Source organism: Aquarana catesbeiana, linkage group LG04, assembly GCF_042186555.1.
Source record: "Aquarana catesbeiana isolate 2022-GZ linkage group LG04, ASM4218655v1, whole genome shotgun sequence".
NCBI lineage: Eukaryota > Metazoa > Chordata > Amphibia > Anura > Ranidae > Aquarana > Aquarana catesbeiana.
The window spans coordinates 186,608,276-186,628,167 of NC_133327.1; the positions used below are offsets into that span (position 1 = coordinate 186,608,276).

General features: G+C 48.1%; 2 protein-coding genes across 7 annotated transcripts in view; one reads left to right on the top strand and one right to left on the bottom strand.

The window, feature by feature from the left end:
* The window catches only part of MED12L (mediator complex subunit 12L), a 777,103-nt gene that overhangs the window by 288,133 nt on the left and 469,078 nt on the right, over window positions 1-19,892 (top strand). The gene's annotated exons all lie outside the window — the stretch shown is intronic.
* The window catches only part of LOC141139672 (P2Y purinoceptor 14-like), a 76,500-nt gene that overhangs the window by 16,167 nt on the left and 40,441 nt on the right, over window positions 1-19,892 (bottom strand). For both annotated transcript variants that reach the window (XM_073626002.1, XM_073626003.1), the window contains one exon: window positions 17,677-17,810. The gene's annotated coding sequence lies outside the window, so the exon portion shown is untranslated. The remainder of the gene's footprint in view (window positions 1-17,676; window positions 17,811-19,892) is intronic.

Here is a 19,892-nt window from a genome sequence, read left to right on the forward strand (position 1 = left end):
GGTAACAGCGGTATTCCTTCAGCAGATGGATATAGGCATCTGATACACTTGTCCCTCCCTTCCTGCAAGGACACCAGATTTAATATCCACAATGGGGAGTCTTTCATCTGAGCAGGATTGTTGATACAGGACTCCGTAGGAACCCTGAGCTATCCCTCACAGGCGGGAACACTCTCCCTATCTTCTCCTAACTCTCCCTGACAAGTGGGGGTCTCTGTCCCTGTCTATACACACATGTGAACTGAACTCAAAATGTGGCTGGAGTTTCTTATACCAAGTATCCACCCAATAATGGCCAACCAAATCTCTCGAGATTTACTTGTCCTATCAGGACACCAGACTTCTCCAAAATGGTGCTGGAGACAATATAGAGGCCAAACAGCTCTGAACATATGTACACATTAACATATCAAATAGGCATTGAAAATGATAATATACACTTGCTAACCCACTACCTCTTGCAACCAACTAGGCTGCCCTGCACCACAGCTGCCTACATGGGTACACAGTACATTAAACACGGTCTCTGCTTTATTGACTGGAGATTTGATAAACAATCCATTGGGGAGACCATCCTGCCATAGCTCCAGGTGTCGATGTGCTGATCCTGCCGCAGCTCCAACAGTCATTCGGTGATGGACATCCCACCAGAGAGGGATCCCAGGTGCATCTTTAGGCGTTTCTGAGGACGTGAGGCATTCCAGTTGCAAAGTAGCCAGTTGGGCCACCTGAAGAACCTGTCTGTCAGGACATTTTGATTTTGCTTGATCGCAGGATTGGTGAGCGGGCACTTGCCCACTTTAAAGACACTGCAGGCTGACCACGTTGGATTACCTATGCCTACACCTGTAGCAACACTTGCACCATACTGACCGGTCATAGTATTCGTCTTGCTTGTCAGGATACTGCCAACATATAGCACATCACTTTTGTCTGCCAGGGTACCTTTAAATACACTTTGCTCATCCTGCCAGACAGGACATCAAATGCACCACCGCCAGGCTAGCTGAAGATACCAGATATCTCCATTGTGAGGGCTTTCCTATTTCTTCTTCTGTTAGCAGTGATTTAGTGGTCATAGTAATATTGACTAAGGAGGAACTCTAACGTTAATCCTAAAATTGATCATTTACATTATTGCTTGTTGCATCACGTGTTTACTGCCTGGGTCTGAGATTTCAGTATTATAGGGAAACAGAATGACCGTTATCAAGCCAGACCTGTTTCCCTTCATGCCTGAGCACATAAACAACTTAAACTACTTTAATATGGCCTAACAGTGCTATTTGAAATTTTCACATAGCTCTGTGTTGTACTGTTATAAATCAGAGTTTTCCCATTTTTTTGACTACTGAGTTACCCAATTTATTTATTTTTGATTATGGAAAGTCTACCAGTAAACACACTTCCTGGTTCACTACAGTTTGTGTCTGTTATTACCGTGCTTTGCATTTACACTGTTTACTAGGTGTGCCAGAAGGGCTGGGACTGTTCTTGGGGTTGAAAGGCAGAGTACAGAACCAAACGGCTCCTTCAGGGGTGGCGCTACATACAGTACATATATAAATGTTCTTGAGGTTTTAAAAGAATTTATAGCCTAAAATTCTAATTTTAACAAGTGCAAACAATGAAAATACTTGCTCTAGAGGGGCAGTAGTTAAATTATATACCTGAGGGATGCCTTTAAGCTGCAAGTGGTATTGTGTAACAATATGGGGGTGGATTTACCAAAGACAAATAGACTGTTCCCCTTGCAAATGCAGTTGCACAGATTTTCCCCAGAGAGGTAAAGCTTTGCTGATTTCCATCAACCAATCATGTGCTAGCAAAATGCTGTTTTTTTTTCTTTTATTATCACTGCACCAGATTGGGTATTGTTTACTAAGTGAAGCTTTATCACATTTATATTTACTAAGGAAAATGAGAGCAACTGCACACGCAAAGTGCACAGTCTATTTGCCTTTAATAAATCAAGCCCTATGACTTTCATGGATAGCATCAGCAACACTGTTTTGTGGTATCACATATTTTAGATATTTAATCAATTTTTTAAATTTTACATTTAGCTTAGATTGCAAATACTGTAGCAGCAGCACACCAATCATATTAACTTCAGAGCCTTTTTTAGGTAGTTTTGGCACATGATTTTTTATTTATTCCAATGATAATAGGCCTAAATTGACTGTAAGTAACAGGCACAACAGATCTAAAAGACCATGTTCTTAAAAAAATATATATATATAGCTAAAGCAACAAACCTGTTACAAATTGTTCAGTGGCACAACAGTTTGTAAATTTGTGAGCTTCTTTTTTCACAGAACCACACTGCATTGTTTTAAAGGTTTAATAAACCTTTGTAAGAGAGTGCAGAAAACACTTTAAAACAGCAACTTCACATTCCGAGCACCCTCTGCCATCTCCACATCCCCAATTTTTCCAACAATATGCAAAATATAGACTTTAAATATGCTTTGGTAGAAATTGGTCAGTGTCAGAACAGAATGTGAGCATTTAAATAAGCTGAAAATACAAATTAGTGTATTATCTAAGAGATAACAGCCCAGAGAACGGTATTGGTTAAGCCACAGTTTAGGAGGGAGAGAAAAGTCTGGTTGCATCATAAACATTTTTGGTGTGACATAGACCAAGAATAGTTGCAAAACAGTATGTAAGCAGCTTGGTTAGGCTACAATTTAAAAGAAGACAAGAGGTGAGTTTTATCTTGAAATAAAGATTACAGCCCTCGGATCCCTCCTGTATTGATTTGTATTGTAAGTGTACTGTCTGCCCTCATGTTGTAAAGCTCTGCGCAAACTGTTGGCGCTATATAAATTCTGTATATTAATAATAATAATAATAATATCTGGGAAACAATAGCCCAAGATTGTTGGAGTTGTAGGACAGTATGTAAAGGTTAGGCTACAGTTTATGAGGGAGAGAAGAAACTATTTTTTCTTGAAATAAGTATTCAACTGTATTATCTATAAGACAATAACCAACATATTTTGTCCCAGATTTGCCAGGACAGTACTGCTTTTTAGCTTTCTTGTTCTTGCGATTGGCTGTGTCCCCAGCTGTATCTCGGGATCAGGGCCGGCTGCAGTGTCCCTGTCCTATCATTTGATAAGTATGGGTACAGGTGAAGGAGGAATGGTTGTGAGAGAAGGAGGGTGTAGGTGCGGAGAGTGGTGAGAGAAGGGGGGGGGGTGTTGGTTTGCAGAATGGGGAGAGAAGGAGGGGTGCAGACATAGTAGGCACAGTGGATGCTGAGAGAAGGGAGGCCGCAGTAGTTTACTCCTGTTGAGAAAAGTTGTGGTGCAGGCACAATGGATGCTGAAAGAGGGGGGGTCACAGGTGCAGTGGGTGTTGACACAAGGAGGGTGTGGAGGCATGTTAGGTGGTGAAGAAAGAGGAGCTGCATGCACAGTGGGTGCGGAGAGAAGAAAAGTGCAGTTTCTGTGAGTAGTGAGAAAAGGGGAGCTGCAGGTGAGTTGGGTTGGGGGGGGGGCAGCCAGCCTGACATTGCAGGAGGAGGGTTAGGTGATGGTGAAGAATTGGCTAACATTGCAGGAGGGGAGGTTGTATGACAGCAGCGAGGGGGAGCTGACTGAAATTGTAGGAGATAGGAGTTGCAGAGAAAGCAGTGTGTGTGCACTGTGAGTGCTGAGAGAAGGTGGTTTGCTGACATTGCGGGAAGGAGGTTGGATGATAGTGGTGAGGGAGGCTGACTGACATAGCAAGAGCAGGGTGTTTGGTATTAGTGGGAGGACAGCTTGACATTGCAGGAAGGGGGTTGGGAGATAGTGAGGGGCTGGCTGACATTGAGCTAGAGTGTATTAAGCGCCCTCAAACTCAATCTTGCTAAAACCGAGCTTGTAATAGTTCTTCCTCCCTGATCCCCTTCCCATGACTTTACCGTTGAAATCAACGCCACAACCATTGGTCCCTCCACACACGCCAGGGTGCTGGGTGTAATCCTAGACTCTGACCTCTCCTTCAGCCCCCACATCCAGTGATTGGCGCCCCACATCCAGTGATTCAGCTAAATCTTGCCGCCCCAACCTCTGCAGCATTTCCAGAATTTGCCCCTTCCTGACTAACGACACCACAAAACAACTCATTCACTCCTTGGTTATTTCCCACCTTGACTACTGAAACTCCCTCCTCGCTGGATGTGTGTGAACACCGCTCTAGGGCAGTCTCCCATATCCACCTCCACCAACACACAGACCAGGTGCTGGCCCTGTCCATCACAGATTCCAAAAAAAAAAATCTGGTTGGCCGCACATCCAGTAAAATCACCTTTATTTCAGCAAGTCCATAAAAACATGTCCAAAAACACAAATAGAGGGGAACAGCATCACCAGCTAACGTGTTTCCCGCTTTCTTAGCGCTTAGTCATAGCTCCTCCCTCCTCACTGGCCTACCTTTACACAGGCTATCCCCTCTTCAGTCTATTATGAATGCTACTGCTAGACTAATACACCTTACTAACCAATCCGTGACTTCTGCTCCTCTCTGCCAATCCCTTCACTGGCTTCCCCTACACCATCGTAAAAAATTCAAAATAGTAACCACAACATACAAGGCCATCCACAACATCGCCCCCCAGCTACATCACCAGCCTTATCTGCAGATATCGCCCCAATCGTCCTCTCTGCTCCTTCCAAGACCTCCTGCTCTCTAGCTATATTGTTACCTCATCCCATGCTTGCCTCCAGGACTTCTCCAGAGCCTCTCCCATCCTCTGGAACCCCATGCCCCAGTATGTCCGGTCAGATCCTGCCCTGTCCACCTTTAGGCGATCCCTGAAAACTAATTCATTCAGGGCAGCCTATCCCACCTCCACCTAAGAACTGTACCTGCGTCACCTACATCAGATCATCCCCTGCAGCTAGTACCTTTTGTACCACCTCCCCCTCCCTTTAGATTGCAAGCTCCATGAGCAGGGCCCTCCTGTTCCATCTGTATTGAACTGTATTGTAATTGTACTGCCCCCCCTTATATTGCAAAGAGCTGCGTAAACTGTTGGCGCTATATAAATCCTGTATAATAATATTAATGACAATTAAGCAGCAGCTCCCTCCCAGCACAGAGCTCACCCATTTCCCTTCTCATACTGATTTTGACAGAGCTTCATAAGCTGCTGTTTCAGCCATCTCTTCCTCATCCTGCCTGCTCTCAGGGCACTGGCTATATTGTGTAACCTGAGTCCTGCCTATATTGGGCTCAGACAGTGGGCTGAGGAAGAGATGACTGCGGCAGCAGAGAAGCTGTTGACAGACTTGTCATGACTTGTCGCTGTATCTCTGGCTATGTGGGTAGGGAAAGGGGCGGGTTCTGTGCTGAAAGACTATGAATCATCTAGGCTGTGTCGCAGCAAAATCATTAGGGTAATAGAAAATTGTATGTGGGGAGGGAATGTAGCAGCCAAAGGGATATAGAGGGCAGGTGAAAACAGAAAAACAGGCATGTCTGATTAAAGTGGTAGCACTGGAATTTAATAAAGAGGATTGAAGTGGGGAAAATTCACTACTGCAGGCAGAATTGGCAAAATTACATTTTTGATTAAAGTGGTATTAAATGTTCAATTTATTTATTTTTTTTTAATAACAAACTTGCCTATACTTACCTGCTCTGTGTAATGGTTTTGCAGCCCCAATCATCTTCTGGGGTCCCCCCTCAGCGCTACAGGCCCCTCCTCTTCATCGAGTGCCCCCACGAATAGCCGCTTTCCATGGGGGCACCCATGCGTGCTCGCTCCCAAGTCCCGCTGCTGCGTCAATTGACACAGACAGTGGAACTCAGCCCCGCCCCTGCCCACACTCCCATGTCACAGCTTTTGATTGACAGCAGCGGGAGCCAATGGCTTCTGCTGCTATCAATCTGTCCAATGAGTAGAGCGACAGCAGCTGTAACCGCTGCACTCGTGCATCGGATCGGGCTCAGGTAAGAAAAAAAAAGGGGTGGGGGTCTAGGCATAGCTCCCAACTGTCCCTGGTTTGGAGGGACTGTCCCTGATTTGATGCAATGTCCCTCTGTCCTCCTCATTTGTCCCTCATTTTGATCTATGTAGTTGTATATAAATGCACTTTTTATCTTTCAAAAAGTGTTTTACGGTGCTAAACCTTTCATCCAAATTCTAAATTGTGGCATTTGTAAATTTTAAAATCCAATATAAAGGAATAGTAGTGGTAAAAAAAGTACTTGTAGATTTAATTAACCTTTTTTTGGTGGTTAATTCTCCTTTAAGGGGGTGTGGCAGGGGCGTGTACTATGCCTACATACATTTGCTAGTAGGTGTCCCTCATTCCCATCTCAAATTGTTGGGAGGTATGGGTCTGGGGGGGGGAGGCGCTGCAGCATAAAAGGTTTTTCACCTTAATGCATAGGATGCAAAAACCTTAAAGCGGAGTTCCACCCAAAAATGTAACTTTCACTTTTTCGGTTCCTCCTCCCCTTCCGGTGTCACAATAATACAGGTATTTGCTCCCACTTTCAGCGATAGATCGCCGCAGATTCTGTGGCAATCTACACCATGTCCGGCCCCTCCTTTCTCCCCCCGCTGTCTTCTGGGAGACACACAGGTCCCAGAGGACAGCAGGGACCACAGTGAGATCGCACAGCACGACTCGCGCATGCGCAGTAGGGAACCAGGCTGTGAAGCTGCAAGGCTTCACTTCCTGATTCCCTTACTGAAGATGTCGGCGCCTGCACCCAGGAGCCAAGGGACAATCGGCTTTGGGTGAGGATGCCCTGGACAGGTAAGTGTCCTAATATCAAAAGTCAGCAGCTGCAGTATTTGTAGCTGCTGACTTTTGTTTATTTTTTTTTTTGGCGGAACTCCGCTTTAAGGCTTTACAACCACTTGGAGCCATTATCCTCAATACTCAATGTGATAGCGAAACTGTGCTATGAAATCAAAACACTTAGCATTTATGTCATTATGAATATAATAAATAATAAAAGAAGGAAATGGTCCATACAGTCACATGTCAGAAATCAGTTCTTTATACTGTCAGCACAGTAATGATCATCAGCAAGTATCACATGAGGACTTGGTGTAGTGTTATTCTGCTACATAAACTGCTTATCTGAAAACAGGGAGATATCTATAAGTCAAAGAACAAGCATTGGCTTTGTGTTCACTGCTATATTCAGTTCTAATGGGACAGTTCCTCCCTAATCATTTCTTAGGATCCATAGACTGTTAGGTAATATGAGTTAAAAAAAAATCTATACCACATATAACCTCTAAGTTTAGTCCACGACATTGCCTAGGACTAGGCTGACTGACTCAATGATGGCATACTAAATATCAGCTGCAAATGGAATTTTTATGCTCTAGGTAGATGCTGTCCACTTCCATAGGCTTGTAGCTATAGACCAGTGATGGCGAACTTATGGCACGCATGCCACAGCTGGCACTTAGAGCCATCTCTGCGGGCACGCGAGAGGGTCCAGGTTCACAGCGGGGAGAGAACACAGCAGCAAGCAGCGGCGAGGTGCAGGAAATTATCTCTCTCTGTGTGTGTCCCCCCTCTCTGTGTGTGTGTCCCCCCTCTCTGTGTGTGTGTCCCCCCTCTCTGTGTGTGTGTCCCCCCTCTCTCTGTGTGTGTGTTCCCCCTCTCTCTGTGTGTGTGTCCCCCCTCTCTGTGTGTGTGTCCCCCCTCTCTGTGTGTGTGTGTGTCCCCCTCTGTGTGTGTGTGTGTGTCCCCCTCTCTCTGTGTGTGTGTCCCCCCCTCTCTGTGTGTGTGTGTGTCCCCCTGTGTGTGTGTGTGTCCCTGTGTGTGTGTGTGTGTCCCCCTCTGTGTGTGTGTGTGTGTCCCCTCTGTGTGTGTCCCCCCTCTCTGTGTGTGTGTCCCCCCTCTCTGTGTGTGTGTGTGTCCCCTCTCTCTGTGTGTGTCCCCCCCTCTCTCTGTGTGTGTCCCCCCCCTCTGTGTGTGTGTGTGTCCCCTCTCTCTGTGTGTGTGTGTCCCCCTCTCTGTGTGTGTGTGTCCCCCCCTCTCTGTGTGTGTGTGTGTGTCCCCCTGTGTGTGTGTGTCCCTGTGTGTGTGTGTGTGTCCCCCTCTGTGTGTGTGTGTGTCCCCTCTGTGTGTGTCCCCCCTCTGTGTGTGTGTGTCCCCCCTCTCTGTGTGTGTGTGTGTCCCCTCTCTCTGTGTGTGTCCCCCCCTCTCTCTGTGTGTGTCCCCCCCCTCTGTGTGTGTGTGTGTCCCCTCTCTCTGTGTGTGTCCCCCCCTCTCTCTGTGTGTGTCCCCCTCTCTCTGTGTGTGTCCCCCCTCTGTGTGTGTCCCCCTCTCTCTGTGTGTGTCCCCCTCTCTCTCTGTGTGTCCCCCTCTCTCTCTCTGTGTGTCCCCCCCTCTCTGTGTGTGTGTGTGTCCCCTCTCTCTGTGTGTGTGTCCCCCCCTCTCTGTGTGTGTGTGTGTCCCCCTGTGTGTGTGTGTGTCCCTGTGTGTGTGTGTGTGTCCCCCTCTGTGTGTGTGTGTGTGTCCCCTCTGTGTGTGTCCCCCCTCTCTGTGTGTGTGTCCCCCCTCTCTGTGTGTGTGTGTGTCCCCTCTCTCTGTGTGTGTCCCCCCCTCTCTCTGTGTGTGTCCCCCCCCTCTGTGTGTGTGTGTGTCCCCTCTCTCTGTGTGTGTGTGTCCCCCTCTCTGTGTGTGTGTGTCCCCCCCTCTCTGTGTGTGTGTGTGTGTCCCCCTGTGTGTGTGTGTCCCTGTGTGTGTGTGTGTGTGTCCCCCTCTGTGTGTGTGTGTGTGTGTCCCCTCTGTGTGTGTCCCCCCTCTGTGTGTGTGTGTCCCCCCTCTCTGTGTGTGTGTGTGTCCCCTCTCTCTGTGTGTGTCCCCCCCTCTCTCTGTGTGTGTCCCCCCCCTCTGTGTGTGTGTGTGTCCCCTCTCTCTGTGTGTGTCCCCCCCTCTCTCTGTGTGTGTCCCCCTCTCTCTGTGTGTGTCCCCCCTCTGTGTGTGTCCCCCTCTCTCTGTGTGTGTCCCCCTCTCTCTCTGTGTGTCCCCCTCTCTCTCTCTGTGTGTCCCCCCCTCTCTGTGTGTGTGTGTGTCCCCTCTCTGTGTGTGTGTCCCCCTGTGTGTGTGTGTGTCCCCTCTGTGTGTGTGTGTGTGTGTCCCCCTCTGTGTGTGTGTGTGTGTCCCCCTCTGTGTGTGTGTGTGTCCCTGTGTGTGTGTGTCCCCCTCTGTGTGTGTGTGTGTCCCCTCTGTGTGTGTGTGTGTCCCCTCTGTGTGTGTCCCCCCTCTCTGTGTGTGTGTCCCCCCTCTGTGTGTGTGTGTGTCCCCTCTCTCTGTGTGTGTCCCCCCCTCTCTCTGTGTGTGTCCCCCCCTCTCTCTGTGTGTGTCCCCCCCCTCTCTGTGTGTGTGTGTCCCCTCTCTGTGTGTGTGTGTGTCCCCCTCTCTCTGTGTGTGTCCCCCTCTCTCTGTGTGTGTCCCCCCTCTGTGTGTGTCCCCCTCTCTCTGTGTGTGTCCCCCTCTCTCTCTGTGTGTCCCCCTCTCTCTCTCTCTGTGTCCCCCCCTCTCTGTGTGTGTGTGTCCCCTCTCTGTGTGTGTGTCCCCCTCTCTGTGTGTGTCCCCCTCTCTGTGTGTGTGTCCCCTCTCTCTCTCTCTGTGTCCCCCCTCTCTCTGTGTGTGTGTCCCCTCTCTCTCTGTGTGTGTGTTCCCCCTCTGTGTGTGTGTGTGTGTGTCCCCCTCTCTCTGTGTGTGTGTGTCCCCCTCTGTGTGTGTGTGTGTGTCCCCCTCTGTGTGTGTGTGTGTCCCCCTCTGTGTGTATGTGTGTCCCCCTCTGTGTGTGTGTGTCCCCTCTGTGTGTGTCCCCCCTCTCTGTGTGTGTGTCCCCCCTCTCTCTGTGTGTGTCCCCCCCTCTCTCTGTGTGTGTGTCCCCCCCTCTCTGTGTGTGTCCCCCCCTCTCTCTGTGCGTGTCCCCCCTCTCTGTGTGTGTGTCCCCCCTGTGTGTGTGTGTGTTCCCCCCTCTCTGTGTGTGTGTGTCCCCCTCTGTGTGTGTGTCCCTCTGTGTGTGTGTGTGTGTCCCCCTCTCTCTGTGTGTGTGTCACAGCTTTTGATTGACAGCAGCGGGAGCCAATGGCTTCTGCTGCTATCAATCCGTCCAATGAGTAGAGCGACAGCAGCTGTAGCCGCTGCACTCGTGCATCGGATCGGGCTCAGGTAAGAAAAAAAAGGGGTGGGGGTCTAGGCATAGCTCCCAACTGTCCCTGGTTTGGAGGGACTGTCCCTGATTTGATGCAATGTCCCTCTGTCCTCCTCATTTGTCCCTCATTTTGGTCTGATCTATGTAGTTGTATATAAATGCACTTTTTATCTTTCAAAAAGTGTTTTCTGGTGCTAAACCTTTCATCCAAATTCTAAATTGTGGCATTTGTAAATTTTAAAATCCAATATAAAGGAATAGTAGTGGTAAAAAAAGTACTTTTAGATTTAATTAACCTTTTTTTGGTGGTTAATTCTCCTTTAAGGGGGTGTGGCAGGGGCGTGTACTATGCCTACATACATTTGCTAGTAGGTGTCCCTCATTCCCATCTCAAATTGTTGGGAGGTATGGGTCTGGGGGGGGGGGGGGGGAGGCGCTGCAGCATAGAAGGTTTTTCACCTTAATGCATAGGATGCAAAAACCTTAAAGCGGAGTTCCACCCAAAAATGTAACTTCCACTTTTTCGGTTCCTCCTCCCCTTCCGGTGTCACAATAATACAGGTATTTGCTCCCACTTTCAGCGATAGATCGCCGCAGGGGGACACACACCCTCTGTGTGTGTGTGTCCCCCCTCTCTGTGTGTGTGTTCCCCCTCTCTATGTGTGTGTCCCCCCCTCTGTGTGTGTGTGTGTCCCCCTCTCTGTGTGTGTGTGTCCCCCTCTCTCTGTGTCCCCCCTCTGTGTGTGTCCCCCTCTCTCTGTGTGTGTCCCCCCTCTGTGTGTGTGTCCCCCTCTCTCTGTGTGTGTCCCCCTCTCTCTGTGTGTGTCCCCCTCTCTCTCTCTGTGTGTCCCCCTCTCTCTCTCTCTCTGTGTCCCCCCCTCTCTGTGTGTGTGTGTCCCCCCTCTGTGTGTGTGTGTCCCCCTCTCTCTGTGTGTGCCCCCCTCTCTGTGTGTGTGTGTTTCCCCTCTCTCTGTGTGTGTCCCCCTCTCTCTCTGTGTCCCCCCTCTCTCTGTGTGTGTCCCCCTCTCTGTGTGTGTGTCCCCCTCTCTCTGTGTGTCCCCCCCTCTCTCTCTCTGTCCCCCCTCTCTGTGTGTGTGTGTCCCTCTCTCTGTATGTGTCCCCCCCTCTCTCTGTGTCCCCCCTCTGTGTGTGTCCCCCTCTCTCTGTGTGTGTCCCCCTCTCTCTGTGTGTGTCCCCCCTCTGTGTGTGTCCCCCTCTCTCTGTGTGTGTCCCCCTCTCTCTCTGTGTGTCCCCCTCTCTCTCTCTCTGTGTCCCCCCCTCTGTGTGTGTGTGTGTCCCCCCTCTCTGTGTGTGTGTGTCCCTCTCTCTGTGTGTGCCCCCCTCTGTGTGTGTGTGTGTTTCCCCTCTCTCTGTGTGTGTCCCCCTCTCTCTCTCTGTCCCCCCTCTCTCTGTGTGTGTCCCCCTCTCTGTGTGTGTGTCCCCTCTCTCTGTGTGTCCCCCCTCTCATTCTCTGTCCCCCCTCTCTCTGTGTGTGTCCCCCTCTCTCTGTGTGTGCCCCCCCCCCTCTCTGTGTGTGTGTGTCCCCCTCTGTGTGTGTCCCCCTCTCTCTGTGTGTGTCCCCCTCTCTCTCTGTGTGTCCCCCTCTCTGTGTGTGTGTCCCCCTCTCTCTCTGTGTGTCCCCCTCTCTCTGTGTGTGTCCCATCTCTGTGTGTGTCCCTCTCTCTCTCTCTCTCTGTGTTCCCCTCTCTCTGTGTGTGTGTCCCCCTCTGTGTGTGTGTGTGTGTCCCTCTCTCTGTGTGTGTCCCCCCTCTGTGTGTGTCCCCCTCTCTCTCTGTGTCCCCTCTCTCTGTGTGTGTCCCCCTCTCTCTGTGTGTGTCCCCCTCTCTGTGTGTGTCCCCCTCTCTGTGTGTGTATGTCCCCCCTCTGTGTGTGTCCCCCTCTCTCTCTGTGTGTGTGTCCCCCCTCTCTCTTTGTGTGTCCCCCTCTCTCTGTGTGTTTCCCCCTCTCTCTGTGTGTGTCCCCTTCTCTCTCTGTGTCCCCCCTCTCTCCCTCTGTGTGTGCCCCCCCTCTCTCTTTGTGTGTCCCCCCTCTCTCTGTGTGTGTCCCCCCTCTGTGTGTGTCCCCCTCTCTCTCTGAGTGCCCCCCCCTCTCTGTGTGTGTCCCCCTCTCTCTCTGTGTCCCCCTCTCTCTCTGTGTCCCCCTCTCTCTCTCTGTGTCCCCCTCTCTCTCTCTGTGTCCCCCCTCTCTCTCTCTCTGTCCCCCCTCTCTCTCTCTGTGTGCCCCCCTCTCTCTCTGTGTCCCCCCTCTCTCTCTGTGTGTCCCCCCTCTGTGTGTGTTCCCTTCTCTCTCTCTCTGTGTCCCCCCTCTGTGTGTGTCCCCCTCTCTCTCTCTCTGTATCCCCCCTCTTTCCCTCTGTGTGTGTCCCCACTCTCTCTCTCTCTGTGTCCCCCCTCTCTCTCTCTGTGTCCCCCCTCTCTCTCTCTCTCTCTCTCTCTCTGTGTGTCCCCCCTCTGTGTGTGTGTCCCCTCTGTGTGTGTCCCCCTATCTCTGTGTGTGGTCCCCCTCTCTCTGTGTGTGCCCCCCCTCTCTCTGTGTGCCCCCCCTTTCTGTGTGTGTGGGTCCCCTCTCTCTCTCTCTGTGTCCCCCCTCTCTCTCTCTCTCTCTCCCCCCACTCTGTGTGTGTGTCCCCCGCTCTCTGTGTGTGTCCCCCCTGTGTGTGTGTGTCCCCTGTGTGTGTGTGTCCCCTGTGTGTGTGTCCCCCCTGTGTGTGTGTGTCCCCTCTGTGTGTGTGTGTCCCCTCTCTCTGTGTCCCCCCCTTTCTCTCTCTATGTCCCCCTCTCTCTCTCTCTGTGTCCTCCCTCTCTCTGTGTGTCCCCCCTGTGTGTGTCCCCCTCTCTCTCTCTGTGTCCCCCCTCTCTCCCTCTGTGTGTGTCCCCCCTCTCTCTGTGTGTGTCCCCCCTCTGTGTGTGTGTGTGTCCTCCCTCTCTCTCTCTGTGTCCCCCCTATCTCTCTCTCTGTGTCCCCCCTTTGTGTGTCCCCCCTCTGTGTGTGCCCCCCTCTCTCTGTGTGTCCACCCTCTCTCTGTGTGTCCCCCTCTCTCTGTGTGTGTCCCCCTCTCTCTGTGTGTGTGTCTCCTCTCTGTGTGTGTCCCCCCTCTGTGTGTGTCCCTCTCTCTCTCTGTGTCCCCCCTCTCTCCCTCTGTGTGTGTCCCCCCTCTCTCTTTGTGTGTCCCCCTCTCTGTGTGTGTGTCCCCACTCTGTGTGTGTCCCCCTCTCTCTCTGTGTCCCCCCTCTCTCCCTCTGTGTGTCCCCCCTCTCTCTTTGTGTGTCCCCCCTCTCTGTGTGTGTGTCCCCCCTCTGTGTGTGTCCCCCTCTCTCTCTGAGTGTCCCCCCTCTCTGTGTGTGTCCCCCTCTCTCTCTCTGTGTCCCCCTCTCTCTCTCTCTCTCTGTCACCCCTCTCTCTCTCTCTGTGTCCCCCCTATGTGTGTGTCCCCCCTCTCTCTCTCTGTGTCCCCCCTCTCTCTCTCTGTGTCCCCCCTCTGTGTGTGTCCCCTTCTCTCTCTCTGTCCCCCTCTCTCTCTCTGTGTCCCCCCTCTCTCTCTCTGTGTCCCCCCTCTCTCTCTCTGTGTCCCCCCTCTGTGTGTGTCCCCCTCTATCTCTGTGTGTCCCCCCTCTTTCCCTCTGTGTGTGTCCCCCCTCTGTGTGTGTGTGTCCCCTCTGTGTGTGTCCCTCCTCTGTGTGTGTGTGCCCCCTCTCTTTCTCTCTGTGTCTGAACGGCTGTTCATCAACCAGACATGTTGCGGAATCGGATGAGATAATGTGTTATTTATTATTGCCCTTGGAGTTATTGCTTTGACATTTTTTTGGTTGAATAATAATGATTTTATTTGGTATATTTTCTATATTTTTTGATGCATAGAATGCACTTTTTGGTTAAGTTCTATTTTTTTTTAATGCACAATAAAATAATTGTATAGAATAATACTTGTTTTACTTGTTTTATAATACGTGTTTTACTTCAAATGACAGTTTGGGAGTAGGCAGTTACTTTTTAAAAAATACAATGTAAAATTAAATTAAGGGGGTCACCAACATAGTTGTATCTTTGATCTTAAAGCAGGATTCCGGCCTTAAAAAAAAATGTAAAAGTCAGCAGCTACAAACACTGTAGCTGCTGACTTTAAATAAGTACTTACCTGTCCTGGGTGCCCACGATGTTGGCCGCCCGAGGCCGACCCGTCCCTCGGCTCTCTGGTCCCGGCACCGCCAACCTAGGTAAGGGAAACAGGCAGTGGATCCTTGCAGTTTCACAGCCAGTTTCCAACTGCGCACGCGCAAGCGGCGCGGCGCTCTGTGAATGGCCCCGTGGTGTTCTGGGAATACACACAGTTCCCAGAGGACAACGGGGCCACTCACCGAGGAGCAGAACATGCCGCGGAAAAGGAAGAGGCAGATTAGGAAGACTGCCTAGCAACAAGGGTTTAGGTAAGTTTAAATTTTTTTTTTTTTTCAAATGTTTTTTTTCTTTTTTGGGGGGATTTTTGGTGAATTTTTTTTTTTTCAGGGTGGCCCTCCACTTTAAAAACTACGGGATAATGGTGTTGTGGCAACTTGCACAAATAGAAAAAAAAAAACATAATAATATTATTCTTGATATCACTAGAAAAAAAAGCCTTTGAAAATTTGTATTCAATAACTCCATTAGTATCACCAGCAAAGCAGCTTCATTATTATGCCATTAAAGAAGAAGAGAATGTACGCTGCATTTCAAGATTTCATAATTTGCCACGTCATGAATGTTAATTCTCCATTCCGAAAGCTAATTTACAAGACCGACAGCTTCTGGCTCGTCCTTGCTTCCGAGCATGCGTGTTTGCACTTTTGACTTTTGTGCGATGGACTTGTGTATACAAGCTTGGAAAGTCTGACAACACACATTTGTCCGCGGAAAATTTGAGAACCTGCTATCCAACATTTGTCCGCAGAAAATTTGAGAACCTGCTAGCCAACATTTGTCCGCAGAAAGTCCAACAGCAATTGCCCGATGGAGCATACACACAGTCAGATTTTCCGCCAACAACCTCACATCATGTATACGGGCCTTTATTGTATCTAAAACACAGAACACAAAATCAAGTATATTGCAGCCTACCTGTCGTTAATGGTGGTGGCTGCATTGTTTTCTTCTTTTTCATGTTGTTTCTCCAAAGTGAGAGCATTCACTGTACTGTAACTACGGACAAGCAATGTTGTCATCCTAGCACAGGGAGTGTCTTGGTACTACAGAACACCTCCCTTCTCATCTTCATAACATAAGGCATGAGCGGTCTGTACTTTACAGAGGTGACCTGGGCAGGGATGCTGACACAGATTGAGATAATGCTGTGGATTCCACAGCTCACTAGATTTGTGGCAAGATCAACAGGTAATCTTTTGCACTTTCCAAATATACACTTATTGGCCACTTGATTAGCTGCATTTGTTCAATTGCTTGGTAACACAAATTGCTAATCAGCCAATCACATGGCAGCAACTCAATGCATTTAGGTAACTAGACGTGATGAAGACGACTTGCTGAAGTTCAAACTGAGCATCATAATAGGGAAGAAAGGGGATTTAAGTGACTTTGAACATGGCATGGTTGTTGGTGCCAGACGATGATCTGAATATTTCAAAAACTGCTGATCTACTGGGATTTTCAAACACAACCATCTCTAGGGTTTACAGAGAATGATCCCAAAAAGAGAAAATATCCAGTGAGCGGCAGTTTTGTGGATGAAAATACCTTGTTGATGTCAGAGGTCAGAGGAGAATGGGCAGAGATGATAGAAAGGCAACAGTAACTCAAAAAAAAAAAAAAAACTTGTTACAACCAAGGTATGCAGAACACCATCTCTGAATGCACAACAAAACTTGAAGCAGATGGGCTACAGCAGCAGAAGACCACACCAGGTGTCACTCCTGTCAGTTAAGAAAAGGAAACTGAGGATACAATTTACACAAGCTCACCAAAATTGGACAATAGAAGGTTGGAAAAACATTGCCTGGTCTGATGAGTCTCGATTTCAGCTGCCACGTTCAGATAGTAGGGTCAGAATTCACACTTTGGGCCCCGTAGTACCAATGGAGCATTGTTTAAACACCACGGCCTACCTGAGTATTCTTGCTGACCATGTCCATCCCTTTATGACTATAGTGTACCCATCTTCTGATGGCTGCTTCCAGCAGGATAATGCACCATATCACAAAGCTCAAATAATCTCACCCCTGGTTTCTTGAACATGACAATGAGATCACTTTACTCCAATGGCCTCCACAGTCACCAGATCCCAATCCAATAGAGCACCTTTGGGATGTGGTGGGATGGGAGATTCACATTATGGATGTGCAGCCAACAAATCTGCAGCAACTGCATGATGCTATCATGTCAATATGAACCAAAATCTCTGAGGAATGTTTCCAACACCTTGTTGAATCTATGCCATGAAGAATTCTATGAATCAATGACATGAAGGCTAAAGGGGGTCCTACCCGGTACTAGCAAGGTGTACCTAATAAAGTGGCCGGTGAGTGTAAATAACACAATTATTTCAATGGTTTATTTAAGATATTAAAATGGAGCAAATAAGTGGAGTCCCTTGTGGTTTATATACATTTTATTTGTACTTCTATGTAACACAAAGGTTGTGTTTTATAAAGAATATGCTGTTCAAATAAATATATATACTATCTGTCAAAATAGCAGTGATGAATTTCTATAATTTGGAAGCCTTTTTAAAGGATACGTTCACCTTTAGGAACATGTTCCATTCTACACACACTGTATTTTTAGGGTGTAACATATAACATGGTCCTATGCTCCCACCCCTGCCGCTAGAGTCCCCCCTACCCCCCGCTGTCACTTTTTGAAATTGGCACGGTTGTGTGGCACTCCGCCTGCACGCTCGCGTCATTCATTCTTTCACAGGAACTGTCGCTGAGAAAAGGAACTGTCGCTGAGAAAACTACAAGTCCCATCTTTCACCGTGGCCTCTCAATACACAACGGTGCTGATGAGTGCCCTCATTGTCCATTCACAGTGCCTACTGCTCTGCAACTGAAAGTCTGTACAGAGGTATGGCTAACAGAGCCCTATGGGCCGTACACACCATCCGAAAATCGGACGACAGATCATCCGTGTTTTTTTTTTTCTTTTGCCTGCTTACTAAAGTTAAAATAAATAAAATAAAACAATAAAAAAGAAATAAAAGTCCCTAAAATATGTAGAAGAATATATATCAGCCTAAACAGATGAATAATTTTATATATATATATATATATATATATTTTTTTTTTTTTTTTGGGGGGGGATATATATTATAGCAAAAAGTAAACTTTTTTTTTTTTTTTTCTTTTAAATTGTTGGTCTTTTTTTTGTTTATAGCGCAAAAAAATAAAAACCTCAGAGGATGGGTTATGACTCAATATACTGTATAATACCAAAATGCTAAAAAAAAGCTCATAGCAGTTGTACCATTTACTGATAATAATGATAATTTCAACATTATAAATGTGAGAAAGCAACACGTCTTACCTTTGCTTCTTTTCAGGTTTTGCGTAGGACTGTAACTGATGCTTGTGATTCTTTGCCTCAGTTGTTGATCTCTTCTGTTTAGTGAAGTTTGGTGATGAATCAGGCAGTACAGTTTTTGTAGACAGAGGTGAAACCTTCAGTGACACAGGCAAATCACAACCGTTAGAATGTGAGGATTGTACTGAAGAAGTGCTTCACAGAAAGGCACAGGATATTCTGTCCTCTGTAGAAACTGTGCAAGCTTTACACCACTGTGGTCAACGCACTTCACTACACATCAACACTCAACGGAATCTCAGATCATATACTCTATGCCCTCTACACATGATATCAGATCATATACTCTATGCCCTCTACACATGAACAATGTATCAGATCATAAACTCTAAGCTTGAGGTATACCGATTTTATCTTGATTGTGCTGAAAAGCTTCCTTTTTTTTATATCATACGGGAAGTTAAATGGGTCGCTATCACATCATGTGCATGTTGTGCAAAAACAAAAAACACTTTTGATATTAGACAATGTTTGTGTCTAGAGTTTCCCATAGCAGTGTGTATATACTATATACAGTATGAACCTTCCTTCTGAAAACACTAATTGCCTGGCTGTATCACAGTGATCACATCACTTTGTTAGTAAACAGATGTCAACGATAGCTGCCAGTGTATTTTTACATCATACCGTGTTTTTAAAAAACGAAAGAATTATTTTTTCTAAATAATATTTTTTGTCCTTTTGTCAGCTTATAATAATACACAGAGTATTTATTTAAAGAGGAAGTAAACCCTGATGGGTTTTACTTCCTCTTTGTTTCCCTGCAAAGGTAAAGCATAATGGGCTACTACATATCCGGGTATCGTGGCTCCGGCATTTTGATTGGCCGTAGCCGCAATGATGTCACTCCCACGCATGCGCACGGGAGCCGCCACTAACGGCATATCGCCGTTAGCAGCAACATGCTCAGTGCGCCTGCACGTCGCTGTCTACGGTGCATGCGCCATAGACAGTGGTGCCTGTCTTTTTGCAAAAATACATTTCACGGTTTAGGAGATATTTCTTGGACCTACAGATAAGCCTTAATCTAGGCTTACCTGTAGGTCAAAGTGGTCTGTAAGGGTTTACAACCACTTTAAATATTTTATCAAATAAAAGCTTTAAAGTGATTGTAAAGTCTTATTTATTTTTTTTTTTTTAGTTAAAAATAGTAAACATGTTATACTTGCCTACCCTGTTTAGTGGTTTTACAGAGAGTAGCCTGGATCCTCCTCTTCTCGGGTCCCTCTTCAGTGCTCCTGGCCCCTCCCTCCTTTTGAGTGCCCCCCACAGCAAGCAGCTTTCTATGGGGTACCCGAACCACAGCTCCCTGTGTCCATTCAGACATGGAACCCTTCCCCCTTTCTCTTTTCATTGGCCGACTGACTTTGATTGACAGCAGCGGGAGCCAATGGTGCCACGCTGCTGTCTCAGCCAATGAGCAGCCGAGACACTCCTGCAACATCGCTGGAGCTAGATGGGGCTCAGGTAAGTATTAGGGGGTGCTGAGGGGGGCTGCTGCACACAGAAGGTTTTTGATCTTAATTCATAGAATGCTTTATGATTAAAAAAAAAAAAAAAACCTTCTGCCTTTACAACCACTTTAACCACTTCCTGCTCGGCCTATAGCCGATTGACGGCCAGGCGGTGGTTCCGTTATCCTGACTGAGCGTCATATGACGTCCAGCAGGATAACATGCCGCCGCGCGCCCGCGGGGGCGCGCATCGCGGTGAACGGTGGAGCGGTGTGTCAGTCTGACACACCGCTCCACCGATCTTGGTAAAGAGCCTCTGGTGGAGGCTCTTTACCACGTGATCAGCCATGTCCAATCATGGCTGATCACGATGTCAATAGGAAGAGCCAGTGATCAGCTTTTCCTCACTCGTGTCTGACAGACGCGAGTAGAGGAGAGCCGATTGGCGGCTCTCCTGACAGGGGGGTCTGTGCTGATTGTTTATCAGCGCAGCCCCCTCAGATGACCACACTGGACCACCAGGGACGCCACTAGGACCACCAGGGAAGAGGGCAACATGTGGATGGCCAGGTATGTACCCCATGGCCATCCACATGTGCCCAATCCGTGCCAATCCATGCCCACAAATGGGCACTGATTGGCATCATTATATTTTAGTGATGCCCAGCAATGCCACCCATTAGATTCATCAGTGCCACCAATCAG